At 48.8% G+C, this 6,524-nt stretch overlaps 1 pseudogene across 1 annotated transcript; it reads right to left on the reverse strand.

Moving 5' to 3' along the window:
- Positions 1–474: 474 nt before the first annotated feature.
- LOC147028652 (uncharacterized) lies at positions 475–6,203 on the reverse strand (annotated as a pseudogene). The gene is made up of 2 exons (XR_015057652.1): positions 4,309–6,203; positions 475–4,163 (listed from the first exon to the last, which is right to left on the reverse strand). The product of XR_015057652.1 is annotated as an uncharacterized LOC147028652 (transcript).
- Positions 6,204–6,524: the final 321 nt, after the last annotated feature.

The raw sequence follows: 6,524 nt of genomic DNA on the forward strand, positions 1-6,524 counted from the left end.
GATGCGCTGCTTCACATTTTGTGGTCAAGTTGGCCTCCAAAGCCAGTCGGCGAGTGGTCATCCTCTGTCGTACAAAGAACTTCCTCGGCACATCTGATCGCCTCACCACGCACAAAGCTTTCATCTGTAGCCTGATGGAGTACTGCTCTCCCCTCTGGGCTGGTGCTCCCGCCTCAACTTTCTTGGCTTCACGTTGTAACCAAGGCATTGAGGATCATTGGTATCTCCCTCGATGAAGTTGAGTCTTTGGGTCTCTCACTCTCTCACCACAGGCAGGTCGGTGGTCTTTCTGTCTTGTACCTTCTCTCTGGCCTCACCCCCCCCCCCCGCTCTGTCTGCTTTCTGTCCCCCTGCCCCTGAAACCCTGCACTTCCGCAGGGCGCTCAAGGTCTGCCAACAACCCCCTTCTGGTAAAACTACCAAAATCACGAATCGCTGCTCAGCTTCACTCTTTCATTCCTCTTTTTTTTTTTTTTTTTTCCCTGCCTCTGGAGCAAACTTCCTCACTCTCTTCAATCCCACTTTTCCCTCCAGGTCTTCAAAACAGTTGTTCACTACCATCTCTTGTCTTCCCCCATCGAAAACCACGATCTTTTCTACCCCTATTAGTCCACCCCAAACCCACCTCCTTCAAATTCCCTGCTTTCCTTCCTGAAAGTCCCTGTAGTGTCCATCTTGTTTACTCTGTGTACCCTGCCCCATCCATCTCCCTTCCACAGATCTCATGTGTCTCTTCCCCACTGTTTTGGCCTTCCCTGTCCCACCCCTCCTGTCTCCTGCTCCGCTTGTTATATGTTCTAAGTGTTGTAGTCCGGCAGATATGTGAAAAAAGTGCCTTTAGTGATACAACCATGAAATTTGGCACACTGCCAGGGCAGTATCTTACAAAGATTTTTGGATATAGGGACATTCCAGATTCTTCCCAGAGCCAAAATGGCGGCCATTTTACAAAATAGCCGATTTTGTGTTGTACAAGGAGGATACAACTATATTTAAGAAGCATACCAGTGGTTTAATTTTAATAAATATAGATTCTAGCAAATAAGAAATAGCAAATAAAGGTGACAAAGCGTGAATGAACCATTTATTTGGTCATTTTTTGGTGCATTTTTGCACTTTTGGACAGTTTTCTACAACAATCTCTTCAAAAAACTGTTATCAAGCACCATGGAATGACTGTTGTTCATTTAACACTCTTGAACTCGGAGGAAGTGCTTCTGTTTGATCCTAACATCAACTTACAGAGTCAAAATTATACAGTGGAACCTCTAGATCCAGGTAACAGAGTCTACTATGATGCATGGATACATGTGTACATGTTACATAATTATCATCTGTGATCTCTCTTGTCCCAGCTATACTCTCTTGTACACTCCCCACCACAGTGACATAGAGCTGTGCACTGGAGTGCAGCCTTGACACACTTGCACTGTCCTCTGCATCCCTTTTTGCAGCCGCACCTTAGTAGTTGCCGACATGCCTCAGTTGCCTCTGGGAGGGTTGTCCAGTATATGTCCCAGCCATTATCGGTGTGAACCCACCCCCAGTCACTGGGCGATGGGAGCTCTGGTGTGGACACCATCATCTGGCCCCAACAGTAGCCGGCTTGGTAGGTAGCTCTCTTGATGTGCTGTTTCAGGGCTTCACGAGTTGGTGGGAGAGCATCTATTGATCTGCCATTCTGGGTGAACAGATGCTTGCGACACTCGTTGACATGTTCCTGGCTACTGGTGCGATCATAGAGCACAACAACAAAACGCTCCAGTGCATCCATGTCGTCATCTACGGCTGAAGGAGTTGGCGTGGCAGCCAAGGCACAGAATGCTGCAGTGACATCAGTGACCTCATCACAGGCTTTCCAGGTTTCCCATGCTTTTTTCTTCCCCCTGCCTCCGAAGCTTGAAACGGTGTCGCATCCAGTGAGGCATGGAAGAATGGCAAACCTCGACACTTGTTAGGTCCCAGTGCCACAGACATCTCGTGAGCTGCCAAGAACCTGAAGTTCTTTCCTGTGCCAAAAGCAACCCAGAGCTCATCAATGTCCAGACGTCCAGCTGCTGTCACCGCAAGGACCACGACATCAGTGTCTACTGTACGGATCGACACTTTGCTGTATCCCTGCCTCACAGTGTCTTCAGCATGGAGTAGCATTCTTGTGTCAGCCTCTTCATGGCTACAAGGGTCATGACCAGCAACATCTCGGGCCTGCATACAAACCACATCTTTGTGGTGGGTGCTGATGACTTGTTTGTCTGTGTCTGTTGTTGCTACTCTGGTGGCTAGGAAGTCAAACAACTCCATCTTGTTCTCATCTGTGTGAAGAAAGGTCTGCCAGTTTCCAGGAATGGAACTAGATGGCTCGACTCGTCTCCTGATGCCTTTGCCTCGCTTCTTCCTAGTGTCTGCCTTCAAACTGTCTGTGAGGTATTCATCCCAGACAATATCCATCCTGCTCGTATGCTGCAGCTGAGATGTGATGTATGGCAAGAATACTTCTGATGCATACTCGTTGAAGGTCTTTGCTGTGCCAGGTGGCAGCATACTGATGATCGCTGCACCATCAAGGATGATGACTTCAACTGCTGGACTAGCAGCAGCAGCAGCATTCTACTGTTGAGGGGACCAGATCTTCTAAGCAGCCAACCAAATCAGACTTTGTTCCAAGTCTCATCTTGCCCATGTGTGACAGTGCAGGGGGACATGCTTGGTTCTCATGTGCGAAGAACTCATCAAGATCTCCATCACGTATCTGGGACGCAATAAACAACCTGGAGAACAGGGAGCAGTCGTTCTTCAGAGATGAAACCTGCAGCTGTGCTCTTGACTTCTCTCTGACTGGAGGTCGGCTGAAGAGAGGGAGGTTGTTTCTCTTGATTGGGTCGGTGATGGGCTTTGTCTGGTTGATAAGTCTCTCATGGACATAGGAGTCATGCGGTTATTGTCCCAGCTTCTCGATCTGGCGTACAGTATTGATAACTGTTGGGTCTGCCAGGCCTCTGCTGTCTAGCACCAGGAGATCCTTGCTGTCATCACAAAATGGGTTGCCCATCTCCCCCATGACTTGAGTGAGTGAACGCACATCTCTAGCAAAGGCTACCTGTGTGTGCTTGGTCTGCTCGTGGTGTTTGTGAACAGCCTTCATGGTCTCTGATGTGGCCTGGAACTCAGCGATCACTTTGGCCATCTCTGGACCAGACACCATCCAGCGGCGTAATGCAGCGGGATTCTCTGTCAGGCCTACAGCTCCTCCGTCACCCTTAACTAATGCGTTATTCTGCTCGTGGGCTTGGTCGATGGCCATCGCAGAAAACGCATGAGTGGTCTTCTTTACTGTGAAGCTGCCGGCAAGAAACTGCATGTATACACTTGCATGTTTGGTCGCCAGTGTCACCATGTCGTGCAGGTGAACTGGTATCCACCTGGCATAGTTGGTAAGAACCAGGGGACAATCTTGCTCAGGGCATCAATGTATAGCAGGAAGTTCCCTTCACAGACCGATCTGACGTAGATTAGGACAGTGAGTTCCAACTGTAGAATGATCCACCAGAAGTGGAACTGCGGACTGGCTTGCACACGTTCAGCACACCAGTCTTCTAGATCCTGTCCCTCATCTGCTCCTTGGCTGAAGGCTTTCTGTAGGAGAAGATAGAGGCTACTGGCTGTGACCTGGTGAGCTCACCGAGTGCGTGTAACATGGGCAGCCTTCAAGAAGGAATCAGCAGTACCAGTTGTAGCAACTCCTGCCTGCACCAGAGCTCCTGTCCACCCACTGCTATCCAGAAGATCACCCAGAGTTTTCAGTGCAGCCATCTCAATGTGGAGTCCACCAAATAGGATGACGAAGTGATCTTCTCCATGTGTTTCTGGCCATCTCCACTGGATCTGTTTGGCGAGTGCGTACAGTGGCTGATCGACTGTGAGGACTGGGATCTGACCAGGGTTCAGAATCTCAACTGCTGTCTTGATGACGTCCATGGAGTGACGAATCGTAGCCACGGACTTGGCCTGGTCGTCGAAGAGAGGCAGCAATGAGGTGAGGGTCACGCCACACTCTGGTTCCTCTGGAATGGACTGCTTGCTGGCATGATATGCAGCCCATGACACAGTCTCGTCTCCCTGTAGTAGTGTCTGATGCTACACTAACTGCCATCTGCTCTAGCCACCTGTCAAAATGACAAGAACTCATCAACACAATTAACAAGAGACAGGACCGGACCTCAGCACCACACACAGTTAACAAGAGATTGAGGCACATATATGAATACAGATTATGTACAACTTTCAGATTATATATTTTCTGTGGCGTACCTGTATTCCACCTGCATTGCTTGAGGGATCAGTTGGCAGTCACTTCTGTTGGGACCAGCCAACTTGGGCATCGGTGGTTCACGTTTACCGAGAACCACAGGAGGTACAGTGGTGTATGACTCTGGCAGGTGTGCAGTGGTTGCTGTTGTAGTAACATCATCTGAGAGTTCTACCCGCAGCCGTTGAACTCCACGCACTTCACTATTCGGGTGCTGGAACAGCGAGATGCCAGTGCCGTGGGACGAGTCTTGAGCACTAGTTGAGCTGGGATTGTGGTCGATGTCATCCACTGCGCCAGTCGTGAACAGACCACTCTTCAGTTCAGGTGGGCAAACTGCACCCTCCTGCTGGAAGAAGCGGCAGATACTGTTCCCCAAGTCCGTAGAGATGCTCAGCACCCTATCATAGGAGACGGAGAGACCCAAGTGGAACAGAGTGTCAACCAGGTCTCGTTTGCGAGTGTTTGTGTGCATCAGCATTCCCAGGTACACAGGCACGGGGGTCTCCCGATTGTGGCCGTGCTTGGTAAACTCAATACTCGTACTCTGTCGGCGGCGTGCGTAGCTGTTGAACATGAGGAGCTGTGAGATTGTAAGAGTGGGTGTTGATACAGATGAGTGGTTTGACTGCTCTTGGATCGTGGGACCATTCAGGATCATCACAACTAGTGCCACGAGAGAATTTGGCACGGATTGTTCTTGGCAGAGGGCGTCAAATGAACCACTAAAGGCTGTCTTCATCTTCAACATGTCTCTTCGGACTATGTTCGCGGCTCTCGCAAGATGAACACTATCAGGATCGTGTTCACGGGCCTTGTGAAGAGCTGATCCGATGTCCTCGTTGAAAGCTAGCAGAACATCTCGGCCAGGCTTGTGCTCCTCCGTGTCCGGAAAATGTCATGATCCGGTGCTTGAGTTTGGTCGAGTGAACACGTCCAGTCAAGACTGCTCCAAGCTGTTTCAGCCGGTTGTTGTACAGACTTGTTAGGTCTGCCAGCTTGAACACTGGTACCACAAGAGCATCCATGCGGGCATCATCGATGTAGGACACCAGTTCTCCGAGAGCTATGCCATGATTGATATCATCCTGGTCATCCAAGGTTCTCTTTGTGTCCCTTGCTTTGTTATAGAGGGAAACCAGACACTTCACACGGTACAGGGCATGTTGCGCCATCATATCTCCAGCACTCAGTTTAGCAATAAGTGGCTTGTCTTCTAGTTTCAGAGCACATTTCCTGACTCGTCTGTCCAGGTCAAAGGTAGAAGCTTTGCGCAAAGACTCGTTACCTGCTGGCTTGTCACAAAAGAAACACGTTTCGAGCAGTGACTCTGTGCGGTCCACAGTCTGACAGGTATACTTTCGTGTCACGCCTTCGGTATCCCCACTGGTTGCTTTCCTCTTCTCTGCCCGAATCAATTGAGTTTTGTTGTATTGTAGTCTGCACGAATCATGCCACTTAGCCCTGTGGTGCTGGAAGGTGGACTCAATACCCTCACCATCGTCCAAGCGGGACATGTCGAGAGATTTTGGCAAGCAGTCGATCTCACTGAACCTGAGGAGGTTGTCTGCCAGAGTCTGGTATCCAGACCCTCCTGTGCTTCGCTTGGAGTCAGCTGGACAATGAAGAGGCTTAGTTGTGTCCATCTGACACAGCACACATAGGTTCCAGTCTGTCTGGTTAATTGATGTAACAGATGTACTTGGCCCTCACTGTTGGGGGTCTAATAGTTTGAAATGCTTGGCCATTGTCTTGAACCACCACCAATCAGTCACTGTAAAATTGGGAAGAACCACCACCAAGCAGGGGATTAGTCTTTGGGTACACTACAGTGGAGTTATCACCTGAAAACAGAATAGCAGAGTTAAAATGTTTTCAACTACGAACCCCAGCCCAGAGGAGATGCATATATACACAATGGCGATATTGGGTGATTGTCACTCGATGTCCCCAATAGGCCACCATACATTATTTCTTTGCGCTGGACAGGACCATGTTAAACCCAAATCAATATGAACACACCATTGTAGTTTGAACATTTCTATTATGCAATCATGAAAATTAATACAGTGAGTACATCAATATCGATTTCGCAAATTTATGCATTTAATCGCGACATTGCCAGTATGTAATTAATAATGGAAATATTCATGGAGTCTTAGTTCCTTTCACCAAATTTGATTTTTGATCTATTTATATTTCCAGAAACAATATTCAG

This window comes from Eptatretus burgeri, chromosome 4, assembly GCF_056783735.1.
Source record: "Eptatretus burgeri isolate ZD-2024b chromosome 4, Ebu_testis_v1, whole genome shotgun sequence".
In the NCBI taxonomy this organism is placed as follows: Eukaryota; Metazoa; Chordata; class Myxini; order Myxiniformes; family Myxinidae; genus Eptatretus; species Eptatretus burgeri.